General features: G+C 34.6%; 1 pseudogene; it reads left to right on the top strand.

Moving 5' to 3' along the window:
- The first annotated feature begins 203 nt into the window (after positions 1-203).
- On the top strand, positions 204-11,125 carry LOC141496422 (jupiter microtubule associated homolog 2 pseudogene; annotated as a pseudogene).
- Positions 11,126-16,056: the final 4,931 nt, after the last annotated feature.

Genomic DNA, 16,056 nt, shown 5'->3' with positions numbered 1-16,056 from the left:
CACAGACCAGAGCATACTTAGGAGAGGAGTCAGAGTCTTTCTTCAGGTCCTGAGGATGGCTCCTGAAAGTGCATCCTCCACCCTAGAAACAGAGCCCTACCTTAACAAAGAGTTAAAATCAAGTCATAGGTTGAGGAAATGAGCAAAAATCAAACGAAAAAGAATCTGACAATAGATAACTATTTAGTTATCTATTTAGTCCCATGGAGATTCAAAGTTCATACTCACAAGATGACAAAGCCTCTGTATTAAAAGCCTCCAAAATACATGAAGTGGTCTTAGGCTTAGAAGAGCTCAAAAAAGATTTTGAATATCAAGTAAGAGACATAGAGGAACAATTGGAAAGAGAAATGAGAGCAATGTGGGAAAATCATGAAAACCAAGTCAGCAGGTTGGTGAATGTGATACCAAAAAATACTGAAGAAAATAGCATCTTAAAAACTAGCTTATGTCAAATTGAAAAATTAGTCCAATAAGCCAATGAGGAGAAGACTGTCTTAAAAAGTAGAATTGGCCAAATGGAAAAGGAGATTTTAAAAATATCTCTGAAGAAAATAATTCTTTTAAATGTAGAATGGAGCTAAAGGAAGCTGATGACTTTGTAAGAAATCAAGAAACAATAAAACAAAAACCAAAAGAATAAAAAACTAGAAGAAAATGTGAAGTATCTCAGTGGGAAAACAACTGACCTAGAAAACAGATGCAGGAGAAATAATTTTAAAATTATTGCACTACCTGAAAGTCATAATCAGGAAGAGCCTAGACTTAATTTTCAAGAAATTCTCCAGGAAATTTTCCCTAAAATCTTAGAAGTAAAGGGTTAAAAAGAAATTGATGGAATTCACCAACCACCTCCTGAGATTCCAAAATAAAAACTCCCAGGAATATTATTTCCGAATTACAGAACCATAAGTTAAGGAGAAAAATATTACAAGCAGCCAGAAAGAAACAATTCAAACATTGTGATGCTATAATCAGGATTAGACAGAAATTAGTGACATCTACATTAAGGGGTCATAGGACTTGGAATATGGTATTCTGGAAGGCAAAAGAGCCTGGATTACAAGTGAGAATCATTACCCAGCAAAACTGAACATCTTCTTTCAGGGGAAAAGGTAGACATTCAATGAAATAGGGGACTTTCATGGAGGCTAGGTGGCACAGTGGATAGGGCACCAGTCCTGGAGTCAGAAGTACCTGAGTTCAAATCCAGCCTCAGACACTTAATAATTACCTAGCTGTGTGGCCTTGGGCAAGGCACTTAACACCATTGCCTTGCAAAAAAAACCTAAAAAAAAGGAAGAAATAGGGGGCTTTCAAACTTTCCTGTTGAAATGACTAGAGCTGAACAGACAGTTTGATCTTCAAGGATAGGAGTCAGGAGGTAGAGCATAGAGAGAGTGGAAGGGAAGGGTAAATTATGAGGGATTTAATGATGTTGAACTGTTTGTATTTCTACAAGGAAAGATGATGCTGATAACTCACATGAACTTTCTCATTTATTAGAGCAGTTAGAATGAGCAGATATGGACAAGTCACAGGAGGGAAGTGAATATGAAGATATATTGTAAAGAGTGAGTTAATGGGTGAGAAAGGAATGCACTGGGAGAAAGAGAAAAGAGAAGTAGAATGGGCTAGGTTATTTTATGTAAAAGAGGAAAGAAAAAGTTTTTGCAATGGAGTGGAAGAAGGGAAGGCGATGGGAATGAATGAGCCTTTGCTCTCATTGAAAGTGGCTCAGAGAAAAAATAGCATGCACACTCAATAGGGTATACAAATTTATCCTAACCTGGAGGGGAAAAAAAGAGAAAAAACCGATGAGAGCAAGAGAACAGGATGGGGGGTGTTGGGTGTAGGTGACAAGAGAGGGAAGATCATAGGAGAGGAAGATATAGCACACTTTTGGGAAGGGACAGGGAGAAAGGAGAGAGAGAGAATAGAATAAATGGGGGAGAGGAATAGGATGGAGGGGAAATATAGCTAGTAATAGCAACTTGGGAAAATATTGAAACAATTTCTCTGTTGGACTTATGATAAAAATGCAATCCACCCCAAAGACAGAACTGATGATAATTGAATACAGATTGAAGCACACTTCTTTTTATTCTCCTTTCATTTATCTTTGTGAAGGGGGGGGGGGTTATGTTTACCCTTACAACAAGACTATTGTAGTAATGTGAAAAAATAAATAAATAATAAATAAACAGACATAAATAAACATAAAGTTTCACATCAGAAAAAAGAACAGATATGGGACTAGATTCTTTGTAAATTTGTTTCAGATGAAAATCCTATAAAATTTGGGGTTCATCAATACCTTTCACACACATTATCCATAGATACATAAATGATCTGAAATCTTGACAGTGTTTGGAGCTACTAGTGTAGAAACTCCATCCTATCTATACAAATAACACACAACCTGTGCCACTTTCTAGATTCATTCTACAAAGATACAGATGCACACAAAGCTGGGGAAAAATTGCTAATGATAGGATCAAGATGCAAAAAGAAGAAAAAGAAAATGAGACCTAACCAAAACCTTTGAGAAGAACAGTAGTAACAAAATCAAATAAAAATGTGGGTTGCTGAAGTGCACATAAGGGTTCCTTCCTATAGGCTGTTTAGTAACTTAGAAAATCCCATTTTCACATTATTTGGATTTTATCATATTTTTATTTATTTTGTCACCCAATTACATTTTAATCTGGTTCAACAGTAGAGATAAATACAATAAATAAACTTCACATTAAGATGTTACTTCAGTAATTTTTGGTATCACATTCACCAAATTCCTTTAGAATTTCTTGAAAATGTAATCATAGACCACATATTTCATATGTCTGGGCTAAAATACATAAATACATACATATATATACATATATATATAATTCAGTAGAGATAAAATAAATCAGCTTCACAAGAATCAGACAGGTTAACATTGTTAGAGAGTGATTTGTTTGAAAAAGATCTGTGAATTTTAGTAAACCACAAGCTCCATAAGATTCAAATTGATATAGAAACCAAATTAAAACAAACAAGCAAAAACCTTTTAATTTTTAACTCAACTAAGAGATACATAGCCTGAAGAAATAAGTAAAAGATAATAATACCCTTTACTCTGTCCTGTCCTGTTTTTGTCCTTCATTCTCAAGGTGATACCATGACAAGCAAATGATTGGATTTGAGTAAGGAGCTGTTGGGCTAAGTCACAAGCTTCACTTTCTCCTCCAGAATCACCTGGGTCCAGATATGAAGCAGGACAAATGGAGATGTTCCTGGATGTGAAGGTCACACAGATAGGAAGTGTCAAGTATCTGAGATTGGATTCCAACTCCTATCTTGATGCCAAGGCCAGTTCTCTATCTATTGTACCACCTAGCTATTCTCTGTCTCCCTATAATTCCATAAGATGAAACTGAATGTGATGATATCTTATCAGATATGTTGTAACATAGAAGTTTTAGGGAACTATGGTTTTTTTCCAGCTTCAAATAATTCTGAATTCTGTGATTGGCTTCAGACAGAAGTTTAATCCCTTGTCCAATGATGCACATAGAAATAAAATAACCACAGGTAATATTTTATCCTTTGCCTTTCTAATATTTTCAGGTCTTAGCAGTATCTGGCACATTGTTTTTTGGTCATGTCCAACTCTTGGGCATGGAGTTTTCTTGGAAGAGCTCCTAGAGTGGTTTTCCACCTTCTCCAGCAAATTAAGGCAAGAAGAAGTTGTGACTTACTCAACTTTGCAGAGTTTTTTTAGCATATAAAGTTGGATTTGAACTCAGATCTTCCTGACCCTATACCCAGCAATTTATCTAAGGAGTCACCTATCTGTCTAGCAAATAATAAACATCTTATTAATGTTTATTGACTGAAGATATTGAACCCAGACCTTCCTAACTCCAAACCTGGTCACTTTAGCTACTTTGCCATGCTCCCTCTACCCAATGATATATCCAGAATTAGGCATCTGTGGTAAGAGTGGTTTTAGAATCCTGATTACCACCAACGGATTATCAGTTTTTCACCTGACTTCACACACTTAGGTGAATTTTTAGGTCCAGAGCACTGCAGTGTTATTCTCTTAATTTCATATGCCCATGGAGCTGGAACATATAAAATACAAGTATGGAACCTCAAATTTTTCAATTACATGTAACTTTTTACACCTAACTCTACTGACAGAGACCAACTTCCATTACCATAATTTAATGGATTTAATCTAATGCTGTGGCCAACTCGGAAGCAATTTAGAAATCCTGAAAAGTGGAGAAGCAAGAGAAATAGCAAACATTAATGGAGTATGAGGGGCTCTGAGGATTACTTTTAAGAGGGTTTTACTTCATACATAGATACATAGAATACTATTTTGATGAATCCAAAGATTTGTGTTCTTAATCCACCAATTGTCATTTATTACTGGCATCTATATGCATATCTAGTCCATGTATCCAAAGTAGGCAAAGGGGGATATTTCTTTTTAGAAGGCAATGAATAATACTATACTTGTAGGTTTTATTTACGAAGATAAAGGATTACAGGGTAAACTTAGTAAAGTGTAGACAGTGAGTTGGGGGATAAAGGGAAAATGGGCATAATAAGTGACACACTCAATCTAGTTAATATATTTGCTCAGCACTCTGGTACCTTTATCAAGTTAAACCGAGTAGGCAATATTTTTGTGTGCGTGTGTGTGTGTGTGTGTGTGATTACTATGTCTTGGATGTTCAAAGACAAAGTAAAAGCAAGAAAATCCTTGGCCTCATGATTCTGTTTTAATGTAAGGGAAGAGAAAGCATTAAATGAAGCTGAAAGTGTGTCTGTGAGAGAGCAGAGACTTAAAACTGGAACCCAGAGATAAATGAAGTGATAAATATGACAGGTCTGGACACTTTCCCCAAAATGGAGGTTCTAGTCAGTACTGACCAATTAAAGCAGAGGGTCACAGGGGTGAAAAGATCTTCCAGGATGAGTGGGCAGCTGGTTTATGGTGGAGAAATAAGTCTGTAAAGTGAGGAAATGATCTCAGATAAGGAGTGAATGAAGGGGAAAAAAGTGAAAATACCAATAAATAAGATTTGAAAAATCCCTAATCAAATTGGAACAAAATATTCCCAGACACTGTATAAAATGAAATGTTACTATTAGAAAGTACATTATGACTGGTTAAAGATTCATGTCTTATAGAGCTTATTTAAAAATAGCAATTAATTTAGATTTGGGAATTTGAGTTATTGATCAGCTAGAAAAGATGATAGCTTTAGCCAAGATTTTGAGAATTACTTGAAAGAATTTGGGGGGGACTTTCTGTGCCCAATATTGCCTCTTACAACCAGAAGATGATCTAATGAGCTTTATTTTTATTTATTTACTTATTTTTTTTTGTTTTTGCAAGGTAATGTGATTAAATGGCTTACTGTAGGTAACACAGCTAGGTAATTATTAAGTGTCAAATTTGAACTCAGGTCCTCCTGACTCCAGGATCCATGCTCTATCCACTGTGACACCTAACTGCACCTATTTCATGAACTTTAAAAAGAGCAGAGAGAACAACTAAAAGAGCACAGAGAGAAAAATGAATTTCAAAGAAGAAATAGGGAGGCACGGGCAGTTCATCTACCAAGCTCCTTTGACTTACTGTATCATCATTATTATTATTATCATTATTATCATTATTATTGTTACTATTATGTCAATTTTAACAAACCACAGAAAGAGTTCTTGCTTTTTTCCAAGTTACATGCAATCCAAGCTCAGACCTTTAATTACCTAGCTGTGTGGCCTTGGGCAAGCCACTTAACCCCATTGCCTTGCAAAAACTAAAAAAACAAAACAAAACCAAGTTACATAGAAGAAAACTCACTAAATATCTTTTCCATTAAAGAAAATAAACATAATCCTTTTAGCTTGGCTGTGGAATTTGGCTGGTTCTTCATTTATAGGGATAAACCAAAATGTTATCCTTAAATTCTTTTCCTTTTCAAATATTAAGTCTCTTTATTTATAAGGCTCAGGTCCTTATTGCCCCACCCCACCATCCATCTCATAATTCCAACTAAATCAAGTAATGAAAATTTTATAGTGCATCCCTAATTGTGCACTAGACCGGAACAGTTCTTACAAATTCCAAGCAATTATAAGGATTTCTGGGAAACATTGGCAGCAAACACAGGATTAAATGCTTCTAACAACAAGCCAGATGGGAAACAGAGATAAGGAAAATCTTATGAAGCCCAATCTTTTCCTGAAAACAACACTCTTTTCAGTGAAGCTGGATCTAAATAACAAATTCATATTATTGAACAAGGCATGGTTGGCAATGGTGCAGGCATGGCACCCAAATACATTTAAAAACCATATAATACCTTGTTTAATATGAAACTGATACCACCCTTAGATGATGTATAATAGAAATTATTAAATCAGAGATTCCTTTACTATTTTAAAAAATGCCAGAGGTATGTGGTCAATATTATTTTGGAGAAATAGAACAGAATAGAATAGAATACAGAATAGAAACAGAAGTTTTTGCCTGTTGAGCTGCAAGTGCCTTTGAAAGGTCATTTACTTCAATACTATTTGACATATGCAGAAAGTAAGTCAAAGAAAAGAACCATGAATGGCCCAATGTGGCACAGTGAACAGAAACCTGAGTTCAAATTCTGCCTCAGCATTAACTCTGTGATGCTGGAGAAGTTACAAACTTTGACTCAGTTTCCTTGTCTATACAATGAGGATAATAATTCTAGCTATTTCGAAGGGCTATTATGAGATTCAAATGAGATAAGAGATGTAAAGTGTTTTGTAAACCTTTTTAAAAGTAAGTTATTATTATTATAGCAGCAGAATCAAAATTTGAACTAATTTCTACTGATACTAAATCTAGTATAGCTTCTGCTTTGACACAGTAATTGTGAAATGAAGATTATTTTTTCAGCCTTCTCAGATAAGATGGAAAATACAAATTTTCACAAAAATCTGTTTATAGGCAGACATTATGTCATAGATAGACAATTAGACATATTGACTAGAGTTGTACATATAGATACTATCTATATCTGTCCTTTGGTAAGTCACTTAACTTTGGCCCCACCTTCCTCATTTGTCAAAGACATATCATAGCACCTACTTTTCCTAGAGTTTGTAGGAGTCAAATGTTTTGCAAACTTTAAAGCATCATAGAAATGTAAGCTGATATTTATAAATATTTAGTCTCCTTTCATCCTTCTCCCACCCGTTTTCTTCTACTCAAAGTATTTCTTAGAGTCAAGTAGAAAGAATTGACAAGGCAGAAACACCCAGGGGTTATAATTATCATTCCTACCTTAATATCTCTTTTCTGCATGATCAGAATTATTTACTTCCATCCACTTAAAAAGACCTTCAAGGTTGAAGAATGTGTATGGTTTTTAGTTTTTGTTTTTCAGGGATCTGGGATCAATATATAAGAAAGACGACTTATAGAGCAGCTATTTTAGAAGAAGTTCTATATTCCTTGGGGACTGTTGTTTTACTAATTTGTCATCAGCTTTAAGAATCTTCAAAAGCCCTTCTTGAGAAACTACTCTTGGGTATCTTCTATGCCTGCAATTTCTCAAGAATGGAATTAGTGCATCTTACTGGACTCTTTTTTCCCTGTGTCTTACTTTTTAAAAGGAGTTCTGTCTTCTATGCCAATGATTTACTCAAATATATATTAAGTACTTAATTTTTTCTAGGCCCTGGAGATGCTAGCATGAAAATATAATAGTGTTCATCCTCAGGGAAGTAACATCTATTGATATATATATATATATATATATATATATATACATGTATGTGTAAATATATGTATATATATATATTGATGTATATGTGATATATATATAATAGATATGTGATTTCAATGAGAGATGGAATTTCCAGATGAAGAAATATCTTTTACTAACACATGACCACTTTCTTTGTAATCTGTAGTCCTAAAGAGTGTCCTAGTACACTGAAAGGTTAAGTGATTAGTCTAGCATCATAAATCCATTATTGAAACTAGCTTTTTCCCCTAGCTCTGAAGCTAACCCTTTACCCCATATGCTAGGCTGTCTCTCACAAAAGAGATACAAGGTGATTTTGCTGACAAGAGTACCAGTAGCCAGGAGAATGAAGAAAGTCTTCATATATACATCATGCAGTTTAGGCTTGAAAGAACCCATGAATTTTATAAGACAGAGGTGAGGTCAAATTTCAAGCATGGGATACTGTCAGTACAGAGGTTCAAAGATAGACAACTGAGTGTTGTGAATGAGGAATGACAAGAAGACCAACTTGACCAGTTTGTAGTATGAGTAAAAAAAAAGTAATGGACCAAAAAAATGTCTGGAATTGGGATAAGATTGACATTATATATCAAATGACAAACAAATAGCTTGTTCTACAGAAGAAATAAACAAAAAATACCATATTCCACTGAGTAGAAGAGACACTACACTACAACATGCCCTTTAGGAAAATCACTTAGGCACTTGTATGGAAAATTGAAGTATTTTTTACATGGATAACCACTGTCGAGATCATTTACTACCTCTGTCATCTCTTCAGAGGTGTTAGAAAGGCAACCATTTCTTTCTCAGTTGTTTCAAAAGTAGAAAAAAGTTCTGTGTATATTAGCAGACATTCCACAAGTATTTAGGAATGGTGGTAGGAAAAAGAAATGAACAATCTACTTGTGTTTTGCTGAATTTCCCAAAGGTATTGAAAGCGAAATGCAGAAAAAATTCACATATTTTTAGAATTTGGCAGTAGGATAGGATCTTTTTATTCAAGTTTCACATATTGTCATCAAATCCTTCCTTTGAAATTTGTGTTAATAGCCATCAAGTAGCATGGGTCTTGAGTCAAAAAATATATGATATCTATCAAAAGCACAAATATCACATTATCATCATCAGGGTTATCATGGCTAGTATTTGAAAAAGTTTATAAAGCACTTAATATGTTTTATCTCATTTGACCCTCACAATAATTCTTTGAAATTATTACTATTTTTATCCCCATTTTACAATTGAGGAAAGCAAGGTCAAATGATTTGTTTAAAAAGTTCCCATAGGGTTGGCTAGGTGGCTAGGTGGATAAAGCACCGGCCTTGAAGTCGGGAGTACCTGGGTTCAAATCCGGTCTCAAACACTTAATAATTACCTAGCTGTTTGGCCTTGGGTCACACTTAACCCTGTTTGCCTTGCAAAAAAAAAAAAACCTTAAAAAAAATGTTCCCATAGAAACTTATAGAAACCACCCAGAGGTAAGAAGATTATGAAGGCACTTCTGATTGGTATGTTTATAGCTAGGATACATACCATATGCTTACTACTTTGTATAGTTAGAAAGTTTCATCAAATATTCAAACTCAAATCTTATTGACTCCTAGGTCAATTCTCTTCCCACTATACCACCTAACTGCTTCAGGCCATTTACAAAGGAAAATCAATCAAGAGAGTATCTTAACTAGTTAGCACATGTGATCAGTAGATGAAGGATCCCAATTCTGGGGTGATCTTGCTTTTCCCACCTATAAGGTATCCTGGATCCACTCAGAATGTCTGGAATCTGCAGAAATTATAGTCAGACTTCTCTAAAATATCCCATTAAGCCTCCCCTCTCCACTTAGCAATACGTATATATGTATGTATATATCTTGGACATAGTCATTGTAATCAGAAGTGCTTTCATAATTTGCCCACTTTTGCATGACTTCTGTTAGTATCCAAGGGGTGCTAGAAATTTGCTAAGGCAGACTCCTACATTCAGGAAGGCCAAAATCCTGTGAGAGTTCAGCTGAACCTTGAAGGATTGGTAGCACTTAATATTGTCAACATGGTCCTTAACCTTTTCGGATTCTATTCTTCACCCCATAGAATTGAAGACACATATCCTTTTTGGATCATATGTGCCATATACTTTGCAGAAGTCATCACTGGAAAATGTTAAATCCCACTTGTAACCATTTAATATGCATTTCTCTTTAGGACTTTGATGAACCATCAAAATTAGTTAATTAGAGATAAAGGTATTCTAAGCATTAGAAATACATTGTATCATTGGATGACTGACAAAGCTCTAGATGTTCCACAGTATTTGCTTAAACCTTGATCTCAACTGCATTGGTCCTCTTTGAAAATGAAGAACTGACAAAAACAGCATCCCTAGAGAATATTGATGGTTAAAGGATATGAGCGGGGTTATAGTTTCATGTCAAAGACTGGCTTGAGTTCATCAAAAGTACTATATAATTTCTCAATATCAATCTAGAGCACTGTTTTGCCTAATTAATCTTAGGTCCAGCTGAAGCATTTCTCCAAAAGATATTTTCTCAGAAATTAACTCAGTGGACTACCATTCAAACTACACACCCTATTATGAGTCATTTATATTATTTATCCACTTGTCTTTGCCTATTTGGATTATTAATGCGGATCACACTCCTAAGTTGTAGTGAGAAAGGAACACCACTGCCACTGCATTTACCCCTATAGATGTCACATCACTACTACTGTCATAGAAGCAGGAGATCAAGGGTAACAAGTCAAACTCCAGAGTGATGAAACCTGGGAAGGAGACTTAAGTAATCTCTCTGGAACTTCAGAAGAAGTTATTCCTTCAAATAGACCAAGGAAAATGACATCTAATATCTTTGGACCATCCAAGGTACTTCTGAAAACACCCAAAAGCTCAAATCTACCAGCAGGCACAGGAAGTGGTACCATTGAAGAGCATCCTCCTAAGAAGACTGAATATCATTTGAATTCTGCTGCTGGGAAGATCAGTAACATTTGGGTCTCCAGTCATTATTACTATGCTCTTAGCACTTGCAAAAAAAGTTAATGGTCATATTGTCTTAGACAACAATGAGGATACAAAATTGCAACTCAAAGCTATAGTGAATACATAATCAAGAAAAGAACATGAGAAGTGGGACAAAGGAAAGGAGAAAAAAGTCAAGAAAAAGGAGTTTAAACTCAAGATTGACAACCATGAGTCCAGGGTGGGCCTCAGGACTCAATCACAAAACAAAGTCCTCAATCCAAAAAGTGACAAATCCAGAATCTCTTACTGCTTAAGGAAACTACTATCATCATCTTCAGACTAGAAACTCTTCTGGTGGAATGTCAAGGTTCATAGTTTCAAAACAGGATAAATTAGGGTAGGGTTTTGAGGGGAAGGGTTGATGATTTATTTGAAGATTTTCATGTAGTTTGCCACTGAAACTTGGCTTCTATAAATAGCTAGGTCTACCTAGGCTCAAAGGGCAAAGAAGGGAGCCTTTACAACTCTAGGATTCTATGCATTCAGTACAATGTCATTCACAAATGGGAACATCTCAAGAAATTTAACATCTTTGGGACACCCTCCATGATAGTGTTAAGTACCTTTCATTAATATATCACCCTATTTTCTTTCCTAATTGATATTGACATCTAGAAGATCAATGAATATTTTGGTGACTTTACCATAATGCTGTGATAGTACTAAATTTGGAGGCAGAAGACCTGAATAAGAATCCTAATGCTGCCACTTGGAAGATGTGTGACCTTGATCAAGTCATGTAACTTTTCTGGGCCATTCTTTTTATTTAAATTAATTAGTTTTTCACATTACTACAGTAGTCTTGTTGTAAAAGTAAACAAATTCACCCTCCCCCCACAAAGATAGAGAAACCTCAAGAGAAATAATATGAGAGAAAAAAAAAATGGTGCTTCGGTCTGCATTCAGATAACATTAGTTCTGTCTTTGAGATGGATTACATTCATGATCATAAATCCACCAGAGAAGTTGCTTCAATATTTTTCCCAAAGTTTATATTCTTAGATGTATTTTTCTCCATCTTGTTCCTCCCCACTCCCATTTATTCTATTCTCTTTCTCTCTATTCACCCTGTCCCTCCTCAAAAGTGTGTTGTAATTGAATACCATCTCCTACAATCTTCCCTCTCTTCTATCACCTAAAACCCCTCTATCCCTCCCCTCACCCTGTCCATTTTCTCCTATTCCTTTCCTCTTTCTATCAAAATGAGCAAAATCAAAAACAAAAACAAAAAGTACTAACTATAGAAAGCTATTCTTATGATAGGGAGGATAAAAAACATTATTTCAGAAGAAGAAAGCAGTGACAAAATTCCTACATGAGAAGCCTCAAAGGGGATTATGAATTGGTCTCAAATTCAAAAGGACTTCTTGGAAGAACTCAAAAAGGATTCTAGAAACCAAAGTTAAAGAGGAACAAACCTTGAGAAAAGAGATGAGAATCATGCAGGAGAATTATGAAAAATTAACTAAAGAAAATAATACATTTAGAAGTAAAACTGGCTAGGTAGAAAAATGCAATCTTTTAAAACCAAAAAACTGCAAAGGAAAACAGCTTCCTTAAAATTAAAATTGATCAATTAAAAAAAAGGAAAACAACTCCTTTAAAAGTAAAATTAGCCACCTGGAAAAGGAAACACAAAAGCTAACTGAAGAAAGTGAAACCCTAAAAATTAGACTTCCAAAAATAGAAACTAAAGACTTACTGAGACACCAAGATTCCATCCATTGAGCAAAACCCAAAGATTAAAAAAACAGAAGAAACAGTGCCTCTTAAGAAAAAAATGACCATCCTAGAAAATAGACTCAGGCAAGGTAATGTATGAATTATTTGTCTACCTGAAGGTCAGGATCAAAAAAAGAGAGTCTGAACAATATCTTGTTGGGAATTATTAAGGAAAACTGCCATAATATCTTAGAACAAAAAGATAAAATATGCCTTGAAAAAATCAAATTTCAGGAAATGTCAGCTAAAGGAGAAAATACTACAAACATTTCAAAAACCAGGGAGCCATATTCAGGATTACACAGGACTTGTCAGTATCAACATTAAATTATTTGAGGGCTTGGAATATATTATTCTGGAGGGCAAAGGAGCTTGGATTACTACTACCCTATAAAATTCATAATATTCTTTCATGTGAAAAGATGGATTTTCAGTGGAATAGAGGATTTTCTATATTACCCAATAAAAAGATCTGAGTGAATTAAAACTTTGATCTTCAATTACAAGACTCATGTGATGTACAGAAAGAAAAACAGAAAGAAAAAATGTTAATTAGTAAGACTAAAGTATTTACATCCCTACATGGGAAAATAAATTATATAATTCTTGAGAATTTCATTTCTTTTAGAACAGTTTAAAAGAATATATTTAAACAAAGGGTATGATATAAATTGACCATGATGTGATATTTCTCACTCTTGAGAAATGTATTTCTAATGGGGAAGTTCAAAGGAATGTAGTCGGACACAGGGTATGGGTGTGAAGTAATTTTGATGTAATGATGTTTATTATACTTGAGAATTAGGATCTTGAAAGGAGAATACTTAGAGCATGAGGTATAAGACAGATATAAAATAAGATATTTAAAAAAAGGATTATATGGGAAGAAGAAAGCAGAGGCATAATAGTATAAATAACATGATATGCAGAGGCCCAAAGTACCTATTATAGTAGAGGAGAAGGAGGGAGGTTATAAGCACTGAGTAAATCTTAATTTCAATATATTTGGCTCAAAGAGGGAATAACATACATTTCAAACTAGATTTAGAAATTTATCCTATCCTACTGAGAAATAGAAAGGGAAAGAAAAATGAAAGAGGGAGTAACAAAAGGAAGATAAAAAGATAGGAGGAAAGTAAAATAGAAAGGGAGAAGAAAAGGGAAAGAGACTGATAGAAGGGAGGATAAATTAAGGAAGACAGCAGTCACTGGTGAGGGGGGTTAAGGTGAAAGGAGAGAAAAAAAGTATAAATAGGGGGAAGGTGTCAGGGAGAAAAATGTATAGTTAGTAAATATAACTGTGACTCTGAGTGGCAATAACTCTCCCCCAAAAAAGACAGCAGACTAGATTAAAAAGCAGTCCTGGACTTCTGGGGCAGAGTCAAGATTGGTGGTGTGAAGTTACCATGTCCCAGAGTATTTCCCTACTAAAGATAAATGAATCCTCTGTTAAGGCATTAAAGTTACAGATCCTACCAAGAAAAAGAGTTGATCCAAAAAAATTTTCTGTGGTAGACATCATGGAGGATCTTCAGTGAAGGTCTGTATCTTTTGTGGGAAAGGGGAAGTAAAGCCCAGTGAGGCAGCAGAGTGAGACAGCCAGCCAGTGGGAGGCTTTCAGTCACAGTGCAATCCATGTCCTGACAGTCTGACAGTAGCATAGGTACCTGAAACTAGTTAGCAAGCCAGCAGGGAGGGTCCCAACCCCAAACAAAATCTGAACCCTGAGAACTCTAGGTTAAAAGACAGGACTGGGTTGTGAACAAACCACCACATAGGCAGAACTTGAACATAAAGGAGGAAATAAATCTCTGCAAAGGCAAGGCCTGGATTGTATAGGCAATGTCTTAGCTGAAGACAAGCAAGGAATCAGATCCCAACCCTAGCATAAAATTTTTGTTCCTATACTCTCTATACCTGAGGATTAGAGTTCAGACATTTCAAGAAGAGTAAAAAATTTAAAGGAGTGCTCACCATAGAAAGCTACTATGCAGATGAAGATGAAAACATTGCCACCTCAGAAGAAAACAGTGAAAAATTTCCCATGGGGTAGTCTTAAAAGAGTCTATGAATTGGACTAAATTCAAAAGCTCATAAAAAAAAATTTTAAAAAGAATTTAAAAATCAAGGGAGAGAGGAAGAAGAAAAATGGAAAAAAAGAAATGAGAGTCATGCAGGAAAATTATGAAAAATTGACTAAAGAAATCGACTCCTTTAAAAGTAAAAATAACCAACTGGAAAAAGTATGCAACTCTTCAAAAAAATAAAATTGACAAACTGGAAAAAGGAAACAAAAAAGTTAATTGAAGAAAATAAAGTCCTAAAAATTAGAATTGAATAAATAGGAACCGATGAATCTTCCAGAGTATAAAATTCCATCAAACAAAATAAAAAGGCTGAAAAAATTGAAGAAAACACAAAATACCTTTTAGGAAAAATAAATGACCTGGAAAATTGATCCAGGAGAGATAATTATGAATCACTGGACTTTTAGAAAGCCCAGATCAAAAAAAAAAAGAACTAGGAAAACATCTTTCAGGAAATTATTAGGGAAAACTGTCCACATCTGCTAGAACAAGAAGACAAAATAGCCATTGACAGAATAAGCAGAACTTCTCCAGGAAAGAGACCCCAGGATAAAAACTCCAAATTCCAGAATTCTAAAATAAAGGAGAAAATACTACAAACAGCAAAATGGAAACAATTTAAATACAAAGGAAACATAATCAGATTTACATAAGACTTATCAGCCTCAACATTGAAAGGTTAGAAGACCTGGAGTACCATACAACAGAGGGCAAAGGACCTAGGATTACAACAAAGAATTTATTAACCTGCAAAACTCAAGGGAAAAGATGGATATAAAACGAAATAGAGCTCTTCCAAAATTTCTTGATAAAAATACCAGAACTAGAAAATTCAATCATTAAAAACATGAATCAAGAGATGCATAAAAGGTAAATGAAAAGGGGAAGGAAAAAACAATGCTACAATATGTTTTTACAAGAAACACATTTGAAGCAGAGAAATACAGGTTGAAAAAGGATCAAAAAAAACTGGAGCAGAATATATTATGCTTCATTCAAGTAAAATAAAAGCAGATGTAGCAATTCTGATCTCAGGAAAAGCAAAAGCAAAACTACATCTAATTAAAAGGGATAAAGAAGGAACTACATATTCCTCAAGGAACTATAAGCTTTGAAGTAATAATGATATTAAGCATATATAAACCAAGAGGTATAACATTCATATTCTTAGAGGAGAAACTAAATGAGATAATAAAAAGACAGTAAAATTATATTAATGGGGAACCTCAATCTCCCTCTCTCAGAATTAGATAAATAAAATCAGAAAATAAACAAGAAGGAAGAAGGTGAATAGAATTTTATAAAAGTTAGATATGATAGACCTCTGAAAAAAAATTGATAGGGATAGAAAGAAATATACCTTCTTCTCTGTAGTACATCACACCTACACAACAATTGATCATGT

Source organism: Macrotis lagotis, chromosome 8 (genome assembly GCF_037893015.1).
Source record: "Macrotis lagotis isolate mMagLag1 chromosome 8, bilby.v1.9.chrom.fasta, whole genome shotgun sequence".
In the NCBI taxonomy this organism is placed as follows: domain Eukaryota; kingdom Metazoa; phylum Chordata; class Mammalia; order Peramelemorphia; family Peramelidae; genus Macrotis; species Macrotis lagotis.
The sequence above is the reverse complement of the archived record's forward strand: the minus strand, read 5'-3'. Positions and strand labels throughout refer to the sequence as shown.